Source organism: Calypte anna, chromosome 26 (genome assembly GCF_003957555.1).
Source record: "Calypte anna isolate BGI_N300 chromosome 26, bCalAnn1_v1.p, whole genome shotgun sequence".
NCBI lineage: Eukaryota > Metazoa > Chordata > Aves > Apodiformes > Trochilidae > Calypte > Calypte anna.
The window spans coordinates 6,145,200-6,169,827 of record NC_044271.1 but is presented as its reverse complement, the minus strand read 5'-3'; the positions used below and the strand labels follow the sequence as shown (position 1 = coordinate 6,169,827).

At 47.3% G+C, this 24,628-nt stretch overlaps 1 protein-coding gene across 1 annotated transcript in view; it reads left to right on the top strand.

The window, feature by feature from the left end:
- The first annotated feature begins 3,855 nt into the window (after positions 1–3,855).
- Positions 3,856–24,628, top strand: part of USP49 (ubiquitin specific peptidase 49) — a 34,588-nt gene continuing 13,815 nt past the window's right edge. Inside the window, exon 1 of the mRNA XM_030465476.1 lies at positions 3,856–3,905. The gene's annotated coding sequence lies outside the window, so the exon portion shown is untranslated. The remainder of the gene's footprint in view (positions 3,906–24,628) is intronic.

Below are 24,628 nucleotides of genomic sequence, written 5' to 3'. Positions count from 1 at the left end.
GCTTGCAGCAAGAAAAAATAATTTCAAACAGTACTGGGTTGAGCTGAGGAATGGGAATGGGAGCCCAGTATCTGGCTCTGTTTGGGGGGGGGGGTGAGGAAGGAGCAAGGTGGGAAGAGGAACAGTTTTTTGGGGCAACCAAACCCAAAGTGACCCCACAGCTGATGGTGCAGTAGAACCCTCAGCAGTGGTGCTGTAGCTCCCCCCAGCCCCTTGTGCTGTGGATTTGGCTCCCAAACAGAGAGACCACTGCAGCTCCTGCTGGCCCTCACCCTCCCGTGGAACCCAACCCACAGCACCACCCAAACCAGGCTCCTGCCTTCCTTCAGCACCTAAAACCTCAAATGTTCCCAGTCACTTTTCCACTCTGGCTTATTTTGGCTCCTAAATTTCCAAACATCCACACTTGGCTCCCAAACAAAATGCAAAATGTCTGAATTCCCTCAGGCAACACCAACTCCTCCAGAACTGTGAATATCCAGTTGGGATTCCACTTCCCTGCCCTTTCTGGATTTGAACTCAGCAGCCATCATCACTTTAGAACCTAAAATTATGAGTTTTATACAACTTGGCCAGAAGCCCCTGGCCCAGTCCCAGAGGATTGTCAGCCCCTGAACAGAATCTGAGGTTTAGATTCCCTTGGTCCTGTCCCACCAGCCACAATCCCATGGGAAAAGATCCCTCCTCCATCTGCCTGTCCTCACCTGCAGTGCCCCAGAGAACATCACACCCTGCCCACAGCTGCACTTATACCCCTTGGGCTGCAAAACCAACCAGGACACAGAGAAGGCAGGAAAATGGTCACTGAAACACATCAGAAACTCCAGTGATGAGAATCAGAATAGTATGGAATTCTTTAGGATGAGGCTTAGATCCCCTACACCTTTGCATAATCAGGAAGGTGTGGAAGGTGCAAATTTGATGCTTGTCCCACTGCCCTTTGTACCCCTTATCCATCCCCAGTGTCCCTGGGCTTTATGGTTCTCTGAACCCTAACCTTAATTTTATGGGATTTTGGGGCTGAGGCTTAGGTCTCCATCCCATTGGGTGACAAAAATCAGAAAGGTTCAGATTTGATGCAGTGTCACACTTCCCTGGGCATGCCTTTTCCATCCCCAGTGTCCCTGGAACTAGAGCTCTGGTTTTCTAAACCCTAACCCTAATTTTATGGGATTCTGAGGGGCTGATCCCATGGTTGACCCAAATCAGAAAGGTTCAGATTTGATGCAGTCTCATACTTCTCTTGGCATGCCTTTTCCATCCCCAGTGTCCCTGGAACTGTAGCCCTGGTTTTCTAAACCCTAACCCTAATTTTATGGGATTCTGAGGGGCTGATCCCATGGTTGACCCAAATCAGAAAGGTTCAGATTTAATGCATTGTCCCACTTCCCTGGGCATGCATTTTCCATCTCCAGAGCCCCTGGAAGTGTAGGCTTTATAATTTTCTAAGCTCTAAACCCTTAATTGTATGGAATTTGGGGGGCTGAGGAAAATGTCCCCAGCTCCATGGGTGGTGGAAATAAGAAAGATGCAAATAGGATGCAGTGTTATACTTTTCTTGGCAAGATTATTCAATTCCAAAGTCCCTGGAATTAAAAACTTTAGGATCCTCAAAACTCCATCTTTAACTTTATTCTGGACAATTTCAACTCCAAAATTCCAAACGTTTGGATCTGGCCCTCACCCTCCCATGGAACTCTCCCCAAAACACCACCAACAATCAGGCTCTGGGCTTGCTTTACCACCTAAAACTTCAAACCTTCTCCTCTAGCACTTTCTTTCTGCATCTGAACCTCTCAAAATCACTGCCAGGTTTTTGGTTTTTTTTATGCTTTCTGTGAGTGGAAGCCTGAGCTTGAGGAGCCTGGGAATCTGAGGGATGTGGGGTTTATCCTTGGATCCTTACAGCTTTCCCCCTCCTAGCTCTAAGGAGAGGCTGGATGATGTTACCAGGGTCACCACCACTTCAGTGGCAGAGACAGAGTCCAAGTCTGGCTGCCACCCCAGGGGTACTGTGGGCTTTTGTTCTGTTTCGTGCTGTGGCATTTTTTATGAGGCAGAACTTAGAGAGCAGCTGCACCCTGCTAAGCTTTACAAAGGGAGAGAGGACATAAGGGCCTTGTTAATCTTCAGTTTTAATTCTTAGCAGACATTACAGACTGAAGGCTCATCACAGTGGGGAGCTGGGGAAGAGCTGAGAGGTGTGTGTGTGACTGGGGATTTCAGCACAGGTACAGGTTCAAAGGAGATCCCGTGCTGGTCAAAGAGGGAAGGTGTAGAGAAAGGATGAGCAAGCTGACAGAAAATGGAATTTGTGGGAAGGTTGGCTGGTAAAGGAGACCACAAAGCTGTGGAGTGTCCTTGTGCTGTGGCAGAAGCAAGCAGGCTGCCACCTGTCGCTGGAAATTGCAGCATTTTGCCTCAAAACTTAAAAGGGGACAGGATGGAGGGGAACTCTTTGTCCCTGTGCAAAGGAACTGTGTGACAGCACTGACCTGTGCTTCGTGTCATCAGCTGCTGTGCTGACCACGACTGCTTTGTGCCAGCCCAGAGAACAGGACTCATTGCTCCCAGGCAGGTCCCTGACAGAACCTCCTGCAGCCTGAACAAAGAAAAAAGAAATAATTATCCCAGTGGGTGTGGGTGACTCCCAAGTGGGGACAGGCTTAAACCCCAACTTCAGTCCCTTTGTTCCAGACAAAACTCACCATCCCCTCATGACCCCTGCACTGTGGTGACAAGTGTGTGACATCAGCCAAGGGCCACTACGGCTCAGGGGTCCCTTGTCTGGGTGTCCTCAGTGCTCTCTGGCCTCATAGGGGTGTCCTCCTGTCACCTCAAGGTCTCTGTCACCTCAGGGGCCCTGTGGGGTGCCCCCTCCATCCCCCTGAGGGTCCTGACACCTCAGGGGTGCCTCCCCAGGTCACCTCAGGGGTCTTGTCACCTCAGATCCTCTGGGGGTCCCTCTTGTCACCTCAGGGGTCTTGTCACCTCAGATCCTCCTGGGGGGGTCCCTCTTGTCACCTCAGAGGTATTGTCACCTCAGATCCTCTGGGGGGGTCCCTCATGTCACCTCAGGGGTCTTGTCACCTCAGATCCTCTGGGGGGTCCCTCTTGTCACCTCAGGGGTCTTGTCACCTCAGATCCTCCTGGGGGGGTCCCTCTTGTCACCTCAGAGGTATTGTCACCTCAGATCCTCTGGGGGGGTCCCTCATGTCACCTCAGGGGTCTTGTCACCTCAGATCCTCACGGGGGGGTCCCTCTTGTCACCTCAGGGTCCCCCCTCCCTGTCACCTCGGGGACACCCTCCCCTCCTCGTCACCAAAGGGACCCTGTGGGTTGTCTCCCACCTCACGCAGCCACCTCAGGGGCCCTGGGGGAAGGCACCATCACCCGCGCTGCCCCTTTAAGGGTCCCTTTGTCTCCGAACCATCCTTATTTACCCTCTCCTGACTCAACCGAACTTCAGCCCGCGATTCACAAAGCCCGGTACGTCACCGCGTGGGCGTGGCCCGGGCAGACCCCGCCCCTCAGCGCTGCCCTCCCGCTGCTCCACCGTAAGCCATTGACGAGCTCTCCTTAGCGGCTACGCAAGGCGCGTAAACAGCGGCAGAACCCTCGGCGGGATGGCGTAGGCCGCGCAAACGACGTCCACATCCACAAGCCCAGGCTGGGCTTTACGCAATTGGCGTAAGCAGCGCGGCGGCATGCGGAGCGGTGCTGGGGTTGGGGGGGGGGGTGGTGGTGAGAAAGGGGGCGGGACGGAGCGCTGTGTGGCGTGCGCCGCAGCCAATAGGAGTGCGGGGCGGGGCGCGGCGGGCGGCCAATGGGCGGGGAGAGGGCGTGGCCGGCGGCGGTTGGGGTGTCTCGCGCTGGGTGACAGCTCGCGCGTGCTGATGATGGCGGTAAATAAAGGGGATGGGGGGGGGGAGGCTGAGACCCCCCCTGAGGGGGGCACAGGGGGGAGGGGGTGCTCTGTGTGTGGGGGGGTGCACACCGCTGTGAGGAGGGTGCTGAGGGGGTCTATGGTGTTTCCCCCCCTCCTCCCCTTTCCCCTGGTGCGTTTCGGATTGGGGAGGGGGAGGGGGGGGTGTTTGAGGCGGACCCCGACCCCCCTCACACCGCCCCGCCATCCGCAGCCTTTGTGTGCGGGCGGGAACCCCGCGCTGGGCTCGGCGGCTTCGCAACTTTCCCTTTGTTGAGGCGAGGGGGCTGTGAGAGATTCCCCCCCTCCCTCTTTCCCCTTCCATAACCCCCTCTGGTACCGCCCTCCCCTCCCGGGCCCTCACCGGGGGCTCGGCCGCCCCTGCCGGGCAGGCGGGAACAGAGCGGGAAGGGGGGGGGGGGGGGTCGGGTCGTGGCCTTTCTGAGGAAAAGAAGGACCTCAAACCCCCCCTCTGTTACCCCTCTGTGCTGTGCTTGGGAAGGGGAGAAAAGCGGTGGTGATTCGTATTAATTTAGGCAAAAAAAAAAAAAAAAATAAACCGACCCAAACACCAAGCAAAGCGAAACTGTGGGGTTTGGGTCTTCTCTGCCCACCTCAGAGGTCAGGAGCAGAAGTTGGGGGGGGGGGGGGGGGGGCTGTGTTGGGTTGGGGTCTCTGGTTGGGTTTTGGGGAGGAAAAGGGTGTTTTGAAATTTTGTTTTGATGTCACTCGAAGTGGAGAAGGGAGAAGAGGTGTTTGTGTGTTTGTGTGTGTGTGAATTTCGCAGCAGTTTCTTTTTATTCCTCCTCCCGCGGATGCTTCAGAAAAGCAGAGGAAATAGCAGCTCACACGACTCGGGCCCCCCCCACGAAGAAGAGTCAAGTTTTTAGAAAAAAACCCCAAACAAACAGTTAATTTTAGGAGAGGCTTCTGCCGAGGGTGTTTGTGGACAGGGAGGAAGAAGCCGGCAGCCTGTGTCAGAGCTGCTGATCCCCAGGTACCATGAGGAGCCCACACGGGTATCTTCAAACTGAGGGGGTAAAAAAAAAGATTCTTTATTTTTCCCAGCTCCTTTTAATCAGGGAAAGATGCTGCGAGCTGTTGGGAGTCGCTTCTAGTGTAAAATGTTGCAGTGTTTGGTGGTTTCTTGTAGTGGTGTTGGAAGAGGATGCTGGCTGGGAGCTGAGGGATGCAACAGGGGCTGCTGATGCTTCAGCTCAGGAAAAATCCTCATGGACTTTGTTGGGAGCTTCTCCTGAAGCAGTGTGAGGTGAGGAGCATGATGCAAAGGTGAGGCAAAAAAATAAGGCCTGGATTGAAAGGATGGGTAGGACTGGAAGGAAAAAATAAGGTGTGAGGGAGGGAGCTGTTGGTGGAGATGTGAGCTGCTTCTGGAGGAAAGGGAAGACACAGCTCCTGAGGACAGGAGAACTGCAGGAGCAGGGAGTGTGAGAGCAGGTAAATCAGTGGAATTGTGAGTGTTAGAACTCTGTGAATTAAATTTGTCCTGGGATTAGAGTGTCAGGCTGACAGGAGTGGTTGGAACAGTGTCTGCTGCCAGCAGGAAATGCAGCGCTGGGTTGGATTTCTGCTGCTCTTGACTTTGGGAGCTACACCTGGGGCTTGCTTCTGCTTTATGAGTTGGTATGGCTTAAAAAAAAAAAACCAAAAAAAAAACGGGTGAGAGGGAGGGGGCAACAAAAGCTTTTGGTGTTGGGTTTTGTTGCTTTGAAAATATTCTAGGTGCAAACATTTGAAAATTAGGTGCCAAACACCACCAGCATTTGATGTCTCTGAGCTAGGCAAGCTTTCAAACAGCAGCCTGCAAACAGTAAATGCTTGTTTATTTCTCCCCCTAATCGTTCTTCCTGTTAATATGAGCTGACTTCAAGTGAAAAGGGTGTTTTGAAGTTGGCAGCTTTTAAGGTGCTCTCGGTCTCATGCAAGTTTGTTGTAAAGAATTTTGCTTATTCAGGAGCAGGGCTTAACAATAGTCACATCTGTGACAGGTTAGAGACTGTTCCAGTGAGTAAATCAAATTTGGGGATTTATTTTGCTGTTGTTGTGTCCAAAGATGATTGGTATAAGAATCTGTCTCAGCAGTTCCTGCAGAGATTTGGGTTTTTGTGGTACAAAGCCCTGCACACTGGAGGCCTGGGAGAATGGAGAGATTCTGAGCAAGCCTCATGTGCTTCAGCTTGCAAAATGAAACAGTGCTTGGGCTGATGGGTGGTTGGGTTGGTAAACTCGAAGGGAAGGGCAGAGAATCTGTCTTGTGTGTTGTTCTGGTGATCAGAGGAACACTGGTGGTGAAAAAAACTGAAGGGGACACGTTTAGCTTGGTTGTCACCTCTCTGCTTCTGGGTGTGAAAGCCTCCAGAGCAGTTTCTTGCTGCACTTTGGATTTCTTGTGACTAAACATGATCCTTCAGTTGGTATTTGCTTGTTTACAACTCTCTGTCCACATGAGATGTTGCTGGTTGTTTTCTTCAGGACTTAATTGTTTGTTGGGGGGGGTTTAAAAGTAGTTCTTGTTTTGCAGCACCCAAGGCTGAGTGACAAGAAACACCTTCTCTAGTGGCAAAGGTGGTGTAAATACTGATGTGTCCTTTAATAGCCTATTTTTATTGGCTCTTTTTTGTTTCTTTTATAAGCTCTTTTTATTCTGATATTTCTTGGAATTTCTGCTGGGACTCATGAAGTGAAATTCAGTATTTTCTCAGCTCTTAAGATGTTAGTGGCTAGGCTGTAAATAGCTAACAACTGGCAGTACTAAGAAATTCAGCTTCCCTCTTGTGAGGTGTGTGTGAATTCTTTCAGATGGATCTTTTGCTTTGGGGAACTGTGAAAAGGTTTCTAAAGTTAACCTTAGCTCCGAGTCAAAACGAAACTTAAGGTTTTAGTTTAAAATTGTTTGTTAGAAATACACAGAGAGATACAAAGAAGTTTTTTGAAAACTTTGTCTGTAACTTGGCACCGAAGTTGAGATCAGATGAGGGGGGGAAGAAGATGGAGAAGCTCCAGTGACTGTTCTGTTCTGAAACATCCCCCCAGTCCTTTATTTTCTGTCCAGGATCCTCTCCAGCCATTGAGAGACATTGGAAGTTTCTCACTTTGTTTAACAACCTTTGTGGTTTTCATCTTGAATATTTCCTCAAGGGTTGGTTTTGTAATTTATTTTTTTTTTCCCTCCTCTGGGGAGCGAAGGCTTCAGAGATGTTCTTGTCTCAGCAGCCTATTGTTCATTGCTCAGTGTATAAACACTTCACCTTCCTAAACACTTCACCACAATGAACAGGCTGAGTTGATGCAGGGAGGTTGTTAGACAAAAAAAAACAACCCCAAAAACTCCCTTCAACATCAGTGAATGGAAGGCCATCCTTGTTAGCATGAACCCCTTAGCAAATCATTGCTTTGGAGTGCACCACTCCAATGCAACTTATTGTTTAAGAGGAACCACCAGCATTTAAAAATCCCATTTAGAGCTGAGAAAGTCTGGGTTGTTCATAGAATCATAGAATCCTAGGGGTTGGAAGGGACCTCGAAAGATCATCTAGTCCAACCCCCCCTGCCAGAGCAGGGCCACCTAGAGCACTTCGCATAGGAACGTGTCCAGGTGGGTTTTGAATGTCTCCAGTGAAGGAGACTCCACGACCCCCCTGGGCAGCCTGTTCCAGGGCTCTGTCACCCTTACAGGAAAAAAATTTTTCCGGATATTCAACTTGAACCTCCTGTGCTCCAATTTACACCCATTACCCCTTGTCCTATCACTGGTCACCACTGAGAAGAGCCTAACTCCATCTCCCTGACACTCACCCCTTACATGGTTGAAAACATTGATGAGGTCACCCCTCAGTCTCCTTTTCTCCAAACTAAAGAGACCCAGCTCCCTCAGCCTTTCCTCAGAAGGGAGATGTTCCACTCCCTTCATCATCTTAGTAGCTCTGCGCTGGACTCTTTCAAGCACTTCCCTGTCCTTCTTGAACTGAGGGGCCCAGAACTGGACACAATACTCCAGGTGCGGCCTCACCAATGCAGAATAGAGGGGGAGGAGAACCTCTCTTGACCTACTAATCACACCCTTTCTAATGCACCCCAGGATGCCATTGGCCTTCTTGGCCACAAGGGCACATTGCTGGCTCATGGTCATCCTCTTGTCTACCAGGACCCCCAGGTCTCTTTCACCTCCACTGCTCTCCAGCAGGTCAGCCCCCAACCTATACTGGGACATCGTGTTGTTCTTCCCCAAATGCAAAACTCTACACTTCCCCTTGTTGAACTTCATCATGTTTCTCCCTGCCCAACTCTCCAGCCTGTCTAAGTCTCTCTGAATGGCAGCACAGCCTTCTGGTGTGTCAGCCACTCCTCCCAGCTTAGTGTCATCAGCAAACTTGCTGAGGGTACATTCTATACCCTCATCCAAGTCGTTGATGAAGATATTGAACAACACCGGTCCCAGTACCAACCCCTGAGGGACTCCACTAGTCACACACCTCCAACCTTCCTAGCTCTGTGGGCAGCAGCTCTTCAGGCTCTTCTTCACTTTTGTTTTTATGAGACTTCAGCTCAAAGATGGCTCAGCCCAGGCTGTTTAGCTTGGGAGCTGTTGAGTTACAGCCCCAGCCCTCAGACTGCATTAGAATTGCCACAGAGCAGCTACAGCTCAGCACTGAAACAACAACAACAAAAAGGTTGAAGTGAGGGGAGAGAAGGTAAAAAACAGAGGTGAAGGTGCTGTCCTGTGCTGGCATCATGGGGGAGTAATTTCTCAGTGGTCTAAAGGTAGTTTTGTCTGGGTGTGAAGTCATTAACATCAGAGTGTAATGAGGAAAATGCAAATTAAAATGTGTGCTCTGTTACACTGCTGGCTTCAGTGTGGAAAAAACCCAACAACTTTACTTTGCTAGTGTGAGGAAGTGAGGTGGTATCTTGATATAAACTTGGTAGAAAAAATATACTTGTCTGCTTTGTACCAAGTGTTGTTCATCAGCTTTTTGCTTGTCCTGAGGTAAGGAGCTCACATTAACTCTTCCACCTCCAGTGCATTACAAAGGCCATTAGGAAATCTCTCAGAAAATGGCAGGCTTGTTGGGGCATACCTTGAGTTGTTGTTTCTTTAAAGAAGGCTCATTAGAGAAGTTCCTTTAAATAGGTAATTACAAGATAATTCACTTAGAAGTCTCTCCTTTTACCAAGAGGAGAAAGTAGAAAGGAGAAAAGAGTGTCTTCTACTTCACTGAGGAAGTAAAAGTGAAATACAGCTCTCTGCAAATGAAAGAAATCAGAGTTTTTTTTCCTTGTTCCTCCTCACACTTCACAAACTCCTTTTCTGGTCTTTTTGCCTGGGCTGTGGAATTCAGGCACATTTTCAAATGAAGACAGAAAACTGGAATACACAGATCTGACAGCTCGAAGTTAGTGTGAGTGCATTTGAAATGTTTCTTGTGCAACATGTCAGTCATGGAAAATTACTTTTTTTTTTTTTTTTTTTCTCTAAAAAATTCTGACTAAGGAGATGCTTTGTAACTTTGCTAACTGAAATGCAAAAGGGGAGCTGGAGCCAAAGGGAAAACCCAACACAAGAAGCCCTACAAGAAGGCTGAAATTACTAAATCCTAAATCACATGCTTCATCTTAATCTTTTTAAGAAAATAGTAGTCTGCTCTGTCACAGCATATCTCGGTGTCTATATATCACAGAAACTTTTACACTCAGCCTCTAGCTAAAGTGTACTGAAAAATAAACTTGTCCCCCTCTCCCCCACCTCTGGGTGCAGACAGTGGCTCTTTTAAAACCCCCAATTTAATGCAGAAAATCCTGAGTGCATTTCTGGGCTTTTCAGGCTTTTCAGGCAAACCATGGAAGATGAAGTCAAGAGTTATGGGCCACAGCTCTGTCCCTCCACTGAGACCTTCTGTAGGACATCAGCTGAGCTGATTAAGAGGTGGTGACCACAGCTCCTTTCCCTGATTTGCTCTGAAAGGCAAATCCAGGCACTTGATGGACAAGCATTGCCTTCCAGTGTTTTCCCATTCATTTTCAGTGGGCAGCTTAGATTGGATGAAGAAATCCTGCCCTGTGATGCCATCCTGTCCCTCTCCCATGCTATGAAAAGCCTCAGAAGACAATTCAAGGTTTTAACTTGATATAAAACCAGTATGGGAGGAGGGTGCTTGCAGCCTGGCTAGATGGGGATGAAGTGAGAAGTAGCTTTTAGCTAGAAATCCCAAGAAAGTGTCCTGAGAGGGGCAGTGGATGCTGGCTTGTGTCTCCATGGCTTTGTTCCTCATTTTCCTGCAGGGGATCAGTGTCTGTAAGCCTGACTCTGTTCCAGTAAGTTTCTGATAAATGTGTTTTCCCTTTCTTCAAACAGCAAGTCTGGATTTTATATGAAGTTTTTTCTTGGTGTGAGGGGACTGGGTTTGTCTCTTGCCTGGTGCTGGAGCTCTCACTAATTTTAGATAATTTAGAATTCCTCATTATGTTGTGTGTTAAATGTCTTCCAGCTGAACAACAAGTGCCTTGTGTATTTAGCAAGTGATAAATATTTGTGGCTGCCTTCTCACTTGAGCATTATTCTGCCTAAATATTGAGCTGGAGGCTATCAGAATAAATCAATTTTTTTCCTACACCAAACTTCAGCAGCTCCAGTTCAGTGTGGATGCCTCCCCTCCCAGCCCTCTGGATTTGTCTGCTGCAGCCAAATGAGGAGCTGATGTTTTCTTTTCCCTGGTTGAGGTTTGCAGTGATGTTCACTCAGGAGTTTTTCTATTTTATGGGATTTCTTGGGGTGGATTTAAACAAACTGTGGATCTCCCTTCATGTGGACCTCCAGATGTGTTGCTAGAACTGGACAAACAATCTGCTTTTGGATCTTGCAGGGTTTTCCAGTCATTAACAACCAGTGAAAAGTGCTGTGTGCTCATTTGGAGATTCCAGCTGCTTTAGGATGAGCCAGAGGGACAGATCATGATGGATGAACCAAACCTTGGAGTGTGCATTCCTTAAAAACAAAACCCTGGTGTCTGAGGGGGATGTGGATCAGTGGTGACTCCTTGCCCAACTAAACCACCTGGTTTCAGTATTGTGCTCTGGGAAGAGGGATGCCCCCAGCTCTTCCATCTCATGGATTTCCTTAGTAGTTTCAGGGTGGAAACCAGTTTCAGGGTGGTTTTGGTTTTGGTTTTTACAGGAAACTTTTTAGCTCCTCACTATCCCATCTCTGTCCCCCCTCATGGCAACACAGGTGGGCAAAGCACTGAATTGCAGCAGCTCACTGAACCAGGCTGGCAGATTCTAATTTAATGGCTAAATATCTCCATCTTTTGCCAAGATTAAGTATGGGGAAGGACTGTTCCTTCTTTCCTTGCTAGTGCTGCTGAAGGGAATGTCAGGAGGAGGATGTTGGGAGGGTGATTCCAGATCCCTGCTGGTTCTGTGTTACTTTGGGGAGCAGTGAAACCCTTTGCTGATTTTTTTTTGTTTGTTTTTGTTTGTTTTTTTCAATATTTCATGTGAAAACACACCCTGCTTAAACCTGTGCTTGCTGTCCTCCAGAGAGAGGAGGTTGCTGTGCCCAGAGTTTCCCTGCCTGTCTCCCAGAGCTGGTCCTGTCTTCTGCAGCTGGAGAAGTGTAACAGGAACAGAAACACCACACTAGGTACAGAAGCAAGTTGATCTCCATAGCTGCTTCTCTCCAAGGAGAACAAAGGGGTTTTTTACATGCTTCAAACCCCATATAAACATAATTTTAATACCAAACTTAGAATAGTGTTAATTATTCTGAGGAAAAACAAAATCCATGTAAAAGTGCTGTTTGGTTGGTTTGGGGTTTTTTCAAGTCACATCAGCTGTTTGTCTCTCACTGGAGTTGTGAGAAAGAGCCCTTAGCTTGGATTTAATGTTGTTTAATTATTCAGAAATACAAAGGAGGTACTAAAAGCTGTGCAGCTAAGCTTTAAAGAACTAATAGCTATAACTCAGATTCAAAAGTGATTTAGTTCCAGAGGTAAGTCTATAATCCTTCCAGTCATGAGTTAATCTGTCATCAGACTAAGAAGAGAAGTAAATCTATTTAACTAAGAATAGCTAATTCACCTGAATGAGAGCAAGGAGCAAGATCCTTCCCATAAGAGTTAGTTTATTTTGAGAAAATTCAGGATAGAGACTGAAAATCCTGGGGGTTTTTCCAAGGTAGGCTGAAAAACTCCACTTGGAAATTTGCACTGCTCCTTTTCTGAACTTTTCAGGACAATTTCTTTCAGACTTCAGTTTTGGGCCACTCTGGAAATGAGTTAGTAAATAAGGAAGATAATATCCTGTTTGTTGTAAAATTGGAAGGTTTTAGGAACATCTTTTTGAGGTACAGGGCTGTGACATCAGAACCAATTTCACCTCTTCCTCTTTCCTTATCCTGCTGTCGTTTTATCTCAAGACAAATTGATGTGCTGAACTCTGACCTCTTCCTAGGATAATTTATTAAATAACAGATGCTACAGAATCAGGCCTGAGTTGATCTTCAATTCCTAAAGAAGATTAACAATCTTTTACTTTGCAAAGGGGGTTCCTGTTTCCTACCTCATTCTTTTACATTGACACCTTGTGGTGAGGACAAAGGCATTGCTGAGATATTGCCTGTAATTTATAGAAAGACTTTTCAGCCAGAGGGGGATTCTTAATATGCAAATAAGGAATAATTCTATCAGGAAGGGAGCAGTAAAAAAAGTGCATTTGAGCCAGTGAAATTGTTCCTTGTGTACTAGAAAATAGAGGCTCAAACCTTGTGTGTCAGCTGGCAGGCTGGACATGGGGAAGGTGGAGCCTGAAAATCCTCTTAGTTTTATTAACATCACTCTGAGTGTTCTTTTGCCCCTCCAAAAGAAGAGGAGAGTTTGCTGTACAGTTGGGATGATCCCAAGGGGATGAGGTTCAACATTCCAAGTGCCGGGTCCTGCACTTTGGCCACAACAACCCCATGGGGAACTCCAGGCTGGGCACAGAGTGGCAGAAAGGGACCTGGGAGTCTGGATTGCCAGGAAGCTGAACAGGAGCCAGCAGTGTGCCCAGGTGGCCAAGAAGGCCAATGGCATCCTGGGCTGGCTCAGGAACAGCGTGGCCAGCAGGTCCAGGGAAGGGATTCTGCCCCTGTGCTCAGCCCTGGGAAGGCCACAGCTTGAGTCCTGTGTCCAGTTCTGGGCCCCTCAGCTCAGGAAGGAGATTGAGGTGCTGGAGCAGGTCCAAAGGAGGCAACCAGGCTGGTGAAGGGATCCAGCAGAGATCCTATGAGGAGAGGCTGAGGGAGCTGGGGGTGTTGAGGCTGGAGAAGAGGAGGCTCAGGGGAGACCTCATCACTCTCTCCAACTCCCTGAAAGGAGGTTGGAGCCAGGGGGGGGTTGGGCTCTTTTCCCAGGCAACTCTCAGCAAGACAAGAGGGCAGGGTCTCAAGTTGTGCCAGGGGAGGTTTAGGTTGGAGATTGGAAAGAATTTCTTTCTGGAGAGGGTGATCAGGCATTGGAATGGGCTGCCCAGGGAAGTAGTGGATTCTCCGTGTCTGGAGATCTTTCCAAAGAGCCTGGATGTGGCACTGAGTGCCATGGGCTGGGAACCACGGGGGGAGTGGATCAAGGGTTGGACTTGATGAGCTCTGAGGTCCCTTCCAACCCAGCCAATTCCATGATTCTGTGATTTTATTTACTAAGCACAAAACAGGCTTGGAAATCTCTCAGTCTAATTCTTGGTTGACAAGAAAATGGAGAAGACCTTGGTTGAGGTCCAGGTGAAGGTTGGGTCAGATCATTTGCTACTTCTAGAGCTGTGGACACAGCAGCCCCCTCCATACAGAGGCATTCTAAAGGGTGCTGCACAAATAAATAAATAAACAAATAAATGCTGCATCTTGGGCTGCTCTCTTTTGGTTTTTTTTTGTTGGCTGGACAAATAAAAACCCAGAAGTCCTTGGTGCATTTGGATAAATTGGTCACTCTGACTCCAGTTATTTAGAAAAACCCACAGAAAATTTCCTGGCTGGCCTGGGTTTTTAAAAGACATCAGAGGAGCTGATGGGCAAGGGAAGGGAAAGAAAATGCTGTAGAGGGGTGTCAAACCCTTCCTTATTGCCATCTTGGTGTAATCCCTGCTCCTCACACACACTGAAAGCCTCTTTCCTGGGCAAACCACAGCCAAATGTGACTGGTAAATCCCCTACCTATATTTAATACTCTTTTCTTCATCAGGGCTGTGCAGATAAGGCACAGCCTGCTGGGTTGTCTTGTTCTTTATTGCTTCAGTAGCTGGCACTGACGTGGTGGTTTGACTGATTGCTTTCTGGGTTGTGTCAGCTGTGATGTTGTTTCAGATCAGTTCTTAGACTGTCCAAGGTTTTTGCCAAGATGTATCTGAATTGAAATGGGGGAGGAAGAAGAGCAGAGGACTCCCCATAACTTCCCAGGTATTCCCTTTCTGCTCTAATCTGTCTTTGTGTCTATCACAAAGAGATTCTGGAGGAGGCTGCTGAGTGCCAGGGCTGATCTCTGCTGCAGCCATCAGTTCTGTGTGTGTGAGCAGCAGTGAGCAGGATCCTCTGATGTGCTGGAGCTAAAAAACTTCCCCTCCTACCCCTGGAAAGTTAAAGGGCTTGGAGTTTGGTTTGTTTTATTCAAAACTTCATATCCCCTGCTACCAACATCACCAGGTTTTGCAGGGGGTGGAGGAACAGAGCAAGGCACTTGAGGTGGAAATGGTTCTGACCTTCCTAATGAAGCTCTTTGCCAGCAGCAGAAAGTTGTGTTTGATTTTTGTTTGTGTTCTTGTGAAGGTGGGGAGACATCTGGGAGAATTTTCCTTAGCAAAGGGGTTGAGTGTGTGGTTTTGAGTATTTTTAATGGATAATGTCTGGGCTGTTGCTGTGAACCTCAGCTCTAAACGTAGTATTTAGGTACCAATTGGTGATAAAGCTAGATTTTGATGTAAAAAAATCATGTTTAAAGAGCATAATCCAAAGAAATAATGTTTTCTGCATGCTGAAAAATTCAGCTTTTTGTCTGCATTGTAGTAGCCCAGGATTAAAAGGTATAAGAGCAAGTGGGGACACAAGAGGGTGGCTGTTATCTCCTCTATTCCTGCATTGTGAGGCCCTGCTGAAGGATACCAGGGCTTGTTTTATTTAACTTGTACCTTGGGAATTATTCTTAAACTCCCTTGGTCCTTTGTGCACTGGTGTCCCATGAATACATGGGCACACACTCAGTCCCTTGGAGCAGTCTCCCTGAGCTTGAATAAATCCTGAATTGGGCAGCAAATAAACATCACTTTGGGGATGCATCCAAACAAGTCTGGGGCATTTAAAGAAAAAAAAAAAAAAAATTAATTTCCAACTAGTGAAAATGGGTGCAGCTCAGCTGAGTTGGAGTCAGTGCTGCTGATTTTGCATCCACCAGAGCTCTGGGACTGAAGTGTAGAGTCTTGCATTTGGGGAAGAACAACACGATGGCCCAGTATAGGTTGGGGGCTGACCTGCTGGAGAGCAGTGTAGGTGAAAGAGACCTGGGGGTCCTGGTAGACAAGAGGATGACCATGAGCCAGCAATGTGCCCTTGTGGCCAAGAAAGCCAATGGCATCCTGGGGTGCATTAGAAAGGGGGTGGTTAGTAGGTCAAGAGAGGTTCTCCTCCCCCTCTATTCTGCATTGGTGAGGCCGCACCTGGAGTATTGTGTCCAGTTCTGGGCCCCTCAGTTCAAGAAGGACAGGGAAGTGCTTGAAAGAGTCCAGCGCAGAGCTACTAAGATGATTAAGGGAGTGGAACATCTCCCTTCTGAGGAAAGGCTGAGGGAGCTGGGTCTCTTTAGTTTGGAGAAAAGGAGACTGAGGGGTGACCTCATCAATGTTTTCAACTATGTAAGGGGTGAGTGTCAGGGAGATGGAGTTAGGCTCTTCTCAGTGGTGACCAGTGATAGGACAAGGGGTAATGGGTGTAAATTGGAGCACAGGAGGTTCAAGTTGAATATCCAGAAAAATTTTTTTCCTGTAAGGGTGACAGAGCCCTGGAACAGGCTGCCCAGGGGGGTCGTGGAGTCTCCTTCACTGGAGACATTCAAAACCCACCTGGACACGTTCCTATGCGAAGTGCTCTAGGTGGCCCTGCTCTGGCAGGGGGGGGTTGGACTAGATGATCTTTCGAGGTCCCTTCCAAACCCTAGGATTCTGTGATTCTGTGTGACTGCTGTGTCAGATGGAGCCATATTAGGGGGCAAGTAGAAAACTTCAGAATGCTCTGACCTGTCCCTCTGTGCTGGTGTCACAATTATGGAAATTGAATTCATTGGCAGTTCCTGGATTCAGTAAAGCTGCCTGCTTGTCTCATAAAGTGAAATTAGTACTTTATATTGGGCAGTTAGCATCTACTTTCTAATGCAAAACATTTTTTTTTTTTGCTCCCCGGGTTGATTCTGCTAATTCAAATTGTGTGTATTTGCTGGAATTGCTTCAGGCATTTCCAGATGGAAGTACCAGTGGAATTACTGGGTTGATTCTTTCCCTTTCAGGCTGGTTCACTGGCACTGGAGGAAACAGTCTGAATTGTTTTAATGCACACTGAGTGCCTTTTTTACACAGCCTATCTGTAGCATGTTTCCCAGCTTATTAACACTTCAAAAAGCCAAACCAAAAATAAAGCCTTAGAAACCTAGGAGAAGAAAGGGGAAGGGGGGGATTTATGTGTTGCAATAACTGAAAAAACATTAACTTCTAGAAAGCCAGGAACTAAGAAGTACATAGCATTTTAATAAAGCTTTTTAACACACAGGGACATTCTGTAGCAAGTTCCCACATTTCCAGAGAACTGTAGGACATGTCTTTGTCTTTTTTTTTTATTATTGTTTTACAGACATCCTAAAGAATAAGTAATATTAGTTGTACTGCACATTGAAAAGCTATTCTTAAAGCTGAGTTTAAAAGGTGAACAGGGGTCGGTGCTGGGACCGGTGTTGTTCAATATCTTCATCAACGACTTGGATGAGGGTATAGAATGTACCCTCAGCAAGTTTGCTGATGACACTAAGCTGGGAGGAGTGGCTGACACACCAGAAGGCTGTGCTGCCATTCAGAGAGACTTAGACAGGCTGGAGAGTTGGGCAGGGAGAAACATGATGAAATTCAACAAGGGGAAGTGTAGAGTTTTGCATTTGGGGAAGAACAACACGATGGCCCAGTATAGGTTGGGGGCTGACCTGCTGGAGAGCAGTGGAGGTGAAAGAGACCTGGGGGTCCTGGTAGACAAGAGGATGACCATGAGCCAGCAATGTGCCCTTGTGGCCAAGAAGGCCAATGGCATCCTGGGGTGCATTAGAAAGGGTGTGGTTAGTAGGTCAAGAGAGGTTCTCCTCCCCCTCTATTCTGCATTGGTGAGGCCACACCTGGAGTATTGTGTCCAGTTCTGGGCCCCTCAGTTCAAGAAGGACAGGGAAGTGCTTGAAAGAGTCCAGCGCAGAGCTACTAAGATGATGAAGGGAGTGGAACATCTCCCTTCTGAGGAAAGGCTGAGGGAGCTGGGTCTCTTTAGTTTGGAGAAAAGGAGACTGAGGGGTGACCTCATCAATGTTTTCAACTATGTAAGGGGTGAGTGTCAGGGAGATGGAGTTAGGCTCTTCTCAGTGGTGACCAGTGATAGGACAAGGGGTAATGGGTGTAAATTGGAGCACAGGAGGTTCAAGTTGAATATTCGAAAACATTTTTTTTCCTGTAGGGGTGACAGAGCCCTGGAACAGGCTGCCCAGGGGGGTCGTGGAGTCTCCTTCACTGGAGACATTCAAAACCCACCTGGACACGTTCCTATGCGAAGTGCTCTAGGTGGCCCTGCTCTGGCAGGGGGGGTTGGACTAGATGATCTTTTGAGGTCCCTTCCAACCCCAAGGATTCTGTGATTCTGTGAAAAATTCAGATACCTGGGGGCATTACCTGAGCTTTTAGTCATGTATTTTTATTCATCTCTTGCACTACACAAAGAAACAGGGTGAGTTTGGCTTCCTAACAATATTCATCTTTAAAATTCTTGATTTTTTTTTTAAATCTTCCAAGTTTAAACTTCTGGTGCACTGGGGAACTGACTGGCAGTGTAAATAATAGAACAGGTAGTTTCTAAATCCCTTTTCATAGAATCCTAGGGGTTGGAAGGGACCTCGAAAGATCATCTAGTCCAACCCCCCCTGCCAGAGCAGGGCCACCTAGAGTACATCACATAGGAACGTGTCCAAGCGGGTTTTGAATGTCTCCAGTGAAGGAGACTCCACGACCCCCCTGGGCAGCCTGTTCCAGGGCTCTGTCACCCTTACAGGAAAAAAATTTTTCCGGATATTCAACTTGAACCTCCTGTGCTCCAATTTACACCCATTACCCCTTGTCCTATCACTGGTCACCACTGAGAAGAGCCTAACTCCATCTCCCTGACACTCACCCCTTACATATTTGAAAACATTGATGAGGTCACCCCTCAGTCTCCTTTTCTCCAAACTAAAGAGACCCAGCTCCCTCAGCCTTTCCTCAGAAGGGAGATGTTCCACTCCCTTAATCATCTTAGTAGCTCTGCGCTGGACTCTTTCAAGCACTTCCCTGTCCTTCTTGAACTGAGGGGCCCAGAACTGGACACAATACTCCAGGTGTGGCCTCACCAATGCAGAATAGAGGGGGAGGAGAACCTCTCTTGACCTACTAACCACCCCCTTTCTAATGCACCCCAGGATGCCATTGGCCTTCTTGGCCACAAGGGCACATTGCTGGCTCATGGTCATCCTCTTGTCTACCAGGACCCCCAGGTCTCTTTCACCTACACTGCTCTCCAGCAGGTCAGCCCCCAACCTATACTGGGCCATCGTGTTGTTCTTCCCCAAATGCAAAACTCTACACTTCCCCTTGTTGAATTTCATCATGTTTCTCTCTGCCCAACTCTCCAGTCTGTCTAAGTCTCTCTGAATGAATCCCTTTTGGACTGAAGGAGTTCACCTCTTTGCCTTTCCATGATTATTTTCAAGCCATAAACTGCTGGATCCATTCCTGGGGAATGCTGAACCTTCTCTTGTTTAAGAGGATCTTCCTTGGGAAGGAATGTGGATGGAAGACACATGCGCATTTGCAGCTATTTGTTGGCCTGGATAAAGTATGAGTTGTTGCTCTTGGAGTGTGAAGTCTTTTGTTTTAGTCATAAATTTATTCTAACCCAACAAAGGGAGTTTGGTGGCTTTTTTTCTGACTTCTAAGACTCAGAAACCAGCAAAGAGAGCTAGCAAACCTCTTGTAAAGAGAGTGTGTATCTCAGGAAAGGATGGCAGAGCTCAACCAGTTCACCAGCACCAGTTGTAAGCAAAAAAAGGCAGGATAAGTTATTTTATCTGTTGTAGGCATTGGTTTGCTTTAGAAATAGAGACTGGGGAATATTTTATTTTCTTTTCAGCCTTGATCAGCACAGATATAAGGTTGGCAGCACCTTTCAGTTGAAGTGAGGTCTTGGGTGTAAATATCCCAGTCAGACTTGAAACAGAGACATGAAAACTGTTTCCTAAAGTAGTCAAAATTCCAGGCTTTTAGGAAAAAGAGAATATTGGGGGGTTTTTCCTTCCTCCATTCCCTAAGCACTGAATTCAGCTCAAGCAATTTGATGTTGTGGTGGTTGGATTGTTAGCAGGTAATACCTGTGAATGTTTTCTGTAGGGGATCTTCCTGGTGTTTTGACAGCTTTTATGGCATTGTGGTAGTAGGATGTTGACATTTGGAGGGTTTGGGATATTTCCATCTCTCAGCTGATGTAAAATGGGATGGAAATGCTTCTTTCAAGTTATCCCCCTAAACCTCTGTGAACTGGACTTCATCAGGAGGATCACCTAGTTTTGGGGGGAGGTGGGGTTGGTGTTAGGGACAAATTGGGATCCCCTGAAGCCTTCTTTTTGCTGGGTTGTGTGAAAGGTTTGGAGCTGATTTTATCCAATCTTTATTGTTGTCTGTGATCTTCATTGTGCTCTGAAATCAGATCAGAACCAGAAGCCACCAACTTCAGCTTCCCAAGATGATTCAGAGAATGAAGTTGGGCAGAAATTCTGTTTATTCCCACTGAGCATAGCAGTGCAGGAAATAGGATTTTCTTTTTAATCCTTGTGCTTTTGAATTCTTCAGGGTTTGAGGGGCTTTTGGGGTTGCTTTTTTCCTTTAATGACTAAATAATTTTTTTAAAAACTGATGCCCCAGATCCCAGGTTTGAATGGGAGAGCAAATGTTTACAGCACAGTGTGAGCTCCCAGGACCAGTTAAACATTGACACAGCTATAATTAACTTGAAGGAGTTAAAAAAGCAGAACTCACTGGGGAAACTGGCAGGAAAGTTCCATTTTCATCAAGCTCCCTTGTGATTAGAAGCATCACAGTTGAAGGACGTGGTGGGGTGTGTGGGTCCTCCAGTGCTTGGACTGAATGCCTGAAAGCAGCTCAAGTCCTTGGAGCTTGTCCTGACCCCTGGAGAGGACACTCCTGGGTGGAATATTTCAGAAGTGGGTAAGCTTTGGGGTTGGGTGGAGGATTTGGGGGTTTTAAGGCTTCTGCTGAGTGAGGGGGTTGATGCTGAAGCAGTGGGCTGGCTAGGAGGGAGCTGGGCATGGTGGCCACTGCTGCTGCCACAGCTTCAGCATCCTGTCTGTCTGCCTTTTAAGTTGCAGCTTACTCATATATTCCCAGTAGCTCTTTAATTCATTGCTTTTGAAAAAAAACCCACTGAATCCTGAATCATCTGGAACTCTTCCTCTTGTGTTTTCCTTTATTTATTTTTTTGTCAGCTGTGTTAATTTGCCTGGAACTACCTTGATGGTGTGGCATCCCAGATAAACTGTAGGATGTAAATCTGACAGTTCTCATGAAAATATGGTTTGAGAATAATGGGGGGGAAAAATAAATAAATCTCTATTGGCTGTTGGTACTCTTTGGAGGTGCAGTTTGAAAGTCTGAAGCCAAGAACTAGGGAAGTCCAGGGAGAAATTCAGGGAAACCAATGGCTCTTTGGAGAAAATCACAGAATCACAGAATCCTTGGGGTTGGAAGGGACCTCGAAAGATCATCTAGTCCAACCCCCCCTGCCAGAGCAGGGCCACCTAGAGCACTTCTCATAGGAACGTGTCCAGGTGGGTTTTGAATGTCTCCAGTGAAGGAGACTCCACGACCCCCCTGGGCAGCCTGTTCCAGGGCTCTGTCACCCTTACAGGAAAAAAAATTTTCCGGATATTCAACTTGAACCTCCTGTGCTCCAATTTACACCCATTACCCCTTGTCCTATCACTGGTCACCACTGAGAAGAGCCTAACTCCATCTCCCTGACACTCACCCCTTACATAGTTGAAAACATTGATGAGGTCACCCCTCAGTCTCCTTTTCTCCAAACTAAAGAGACCCAGCTCCCTCAGCCTTTCCTCAGAAGGGAGATGTTCCACTCCCTTAATCATCTTAGTAGCTCTGCGCTGGACTCTTTCAAGCACTTCCCTGTCCTTCTTGAACTGAGGGGCCCAGAACTGGACACAATACTCCAGGTGCGGCCTCACCAATGCAGAATAGAGGGGGAGGAGAACCTCTCTTGACCTACTAACCACCCCCTTTCTAATGCACCCCAGGATGCCATTGGCCTTCTTGGCCACAAGGGCACATTGCTGGCTCATGGTCATCCTCTTGTCTACCAGGACCCCCAGGTCTCTTTCACCTACACTGCTCTCCAGCAGGTCAGCCCCCAACCTATACTGGGACATCGTGTTGTTCTTCCCCAAATGCAAAACTCTACACTTCCCCTTGTTGAATTTCATCATGTTTCTCTCTGCCCAACTCTCCAGCCTGTCCAAGTCTCTCTGAATGGCAGCACAGCCTTCTGGTGTGTCAGCCACTCCTCCCAGCTTAGTGTCATCAGCAAACTTGCTGAGGGTACATTCTATACCCTCATCCAAGTCGTTGATGAAGCAAAAAGAGCTCCTTGGATGTTCCTGGGTGTTTTCCTTGCTCTGACTGTGGTGTGAGTAGTTCTGGAGTGTGTGGTAAGGACAGAGGATGCTTACTCAGGTGCTGTACTGGTGCCACTTGTTCATTCCTGCAGCAAATCCTTTTCTTTAATGCAATATCAGTGGCAAAAGAGTTTTGCTGTTTGAAGAAGTGTCCTTGCTGATGGCTTTAGGGAGCAACCACAGGATTGTGCTGTAGGTACAGGGATGGCTCTTGCTAGCAGAGGAATGGGAAGGTCTTGAGCAGGGAAGTTTTTTGCCATCTTCTGCACAGCTGAGGTTAAGTTTTCAGTAATCATCTGAGTGAATAATTGGTTCCTCACTAATGGGGAGGTTAAAAGAATCAGAGGAATAAAGTTTTGGGGTAGTTGAGTGCAATTTCTAGCTCTGTATTCTCTCTGGAATCTCCTTATTTGCATTTTTGAGTATTTCCAGCAAGGTACAACTTCTGCTCTAGAGCTGCACCCAAAAAATTCCTGGGGGGGAGAGTGGAAGGTGCTTGGGGTTTTGTATCCAAGTATTTGAAACCTGTTTGATCAAATGCAGTAGATTTGTGTAGGATATGTAGTTTTGATGGAACCCAGGAATATCTAAGAATGGTTTGGGGTTTTTTTCCTACAGTGTTTTGGGGTTTTCTTGTTTTTAAATGTGCTTTATTTCACGTGGTACCACTTCCCAGGGAACCAGTGCAAGGCTCTGTCTTTCATCACTCTCAGGAGAGGGCTGAATCAATGAAAGAATCATTGAATCTGAGCCTCCCACCTGCCCTTTAAAGATGATTTCCACAGCTACAGGAGTTTGTGTCCTCATTAAAGGCTCTTATTTATTCTGGAATCAACTCTTGGACAAATAAAGATGCTTCTCATTTCCAAGGCTAAACATCTAGCACCTTTCCTGATCCCTCAACCCTTCTTTTTTTCTGTTTATTTAGAAACAGAAAGTAGCAAGTATCAACAGATCTGTGCAGATGTCTTTAATCAGTCTCCAAATGTCTAACAATGGTACAAAGAAACATAATAAAGTCATGTGTTTTATTTTAACAGTCTTTTAGAGTCAAGAGCCAAATTGTTTCTGGTTTTCAGTTGGTTCTTGAAGCTGTTACAGGATCTTGCTGTAAGTTTTTCCAGGATTATGAGCCATACAAGGAAAGAAAGTAGGATTTGACCCAGTATTTAAATACTGTAATTGATTTGCAAGGGGACAACTTCTCAAACTGTCTCTATAACATTACTGGTAGTCCAAGAAGAACTGGCTAAACTAGTTTCCTTATTTTCCTTTTCTTTTGTATTATTTTATTTCCATTTTAACTCATCTTTGGTTTATTGCAGTGCAGCTGCACACTCCTGGTACCTTTTCTCCATGCAGAGCAGTTCCAGGGAAAGGTGCTAAGTAGGTGAGAAGTGATGAGTTTCTTGATATATCTCAGAGCTTATAGATCTTTCTTAAAATGAGATCTACATTGATGGAAAAAAACCTGTAAGAAACAAACCTGATGCAGTGTAATTGCAGAGAAGATTTCTGTTTGTTCATGTCGATCAGCTGGAAGGCAGGAGGGCTCTGCAGAGGGACCTGGACAGACTGGAGAGTTGGGATGATCCCAATGGGATGAGGTTCAACATTCCAAGTGCCGGGTCCTGCACTTTGGCCACAACAACCCCATGGGGAGCTCCAGGCTGGGCACAGAGTGGCAGAAAGGGAGCTGGGAGTCTGGATTGCCAGGAAGCTGAAGAGGAGCCAGCAGTGTGCCCAGGTGGCCAAGAAGGCCAATGGCATCCTGGGCTGGCTCAGGAACAGCGTGGCCAGCAGGTCCAGGGAAGGGATTCTGCCCCTGTGCTCAGCTCTGGGGAGGCCACAGCTTGAGTCCTGTGTCCAGTTCTGGGCCCCTCAGCCCCTCAGGAAGGAGCTTGAGGTGCTGGAGCAGGTCCAGAGAAGAGCAAGGAGGCTGTGAAGGGATCCAGCAGAATTGCTGTGAGGAAGGGCTGAGGGAGCTGGGGGTGTTGAGGCTGGAGAAGAGGAGGCTCAGGGGAGACCTCATCACTCTCTGCAACTCCCTGAAAGGAGGTTGGAGCCAGGGGGGGGTTGGGCTCTTTTCCCAGGCAACTCTCAGCAAGACAAGAGGGCAGGGTCTCAAGTTGTGCCAGGGGAGGTTTAGGTTGGAGATGAGAAAGAATTTCTTTCTGGAGAGGGTGATCAGGCATTGGAATGGGCTGCCCAGGGAAGTAGTGGATTCTCTGTGTCTGGAGATCTTTCCAAAGAGCCTGGATGTGGCACTGAGTGCCATGGGCTGGGAACCACGGGGGGAGTGGATCAAGGGTTGGACTTGATGAGCTCTGAGCTACCTTCCAACCCAGCCAATTCTATGATTCTATGATTTCCAAGACCTTAAACTCTAAGGTGTTAATTCTCCACCATCAGACACTCTTGTGAGAGCCTGGCACAAGCCATGAGCAACACCAACCACCTGAAATTTGTCCTCAGTTGTTGCAGTATCCTCAGGAACTCCTGCCCTGTAATGTGTGCAAGGTTTGTTTTTCCCCTTGTGAACTGTTTACAGGTTCTGACTCATCTTTTGTGTTTTCTTTTAATCACAGCTTTATAACCTCTCCTGTTAGAGCATTCTTCTTCTTGCTTGGGCAAACTGCTTGTTTACCTATGGAAAAGAGAGAAACAAATTTCCTTCTCAGGCATCTGCATG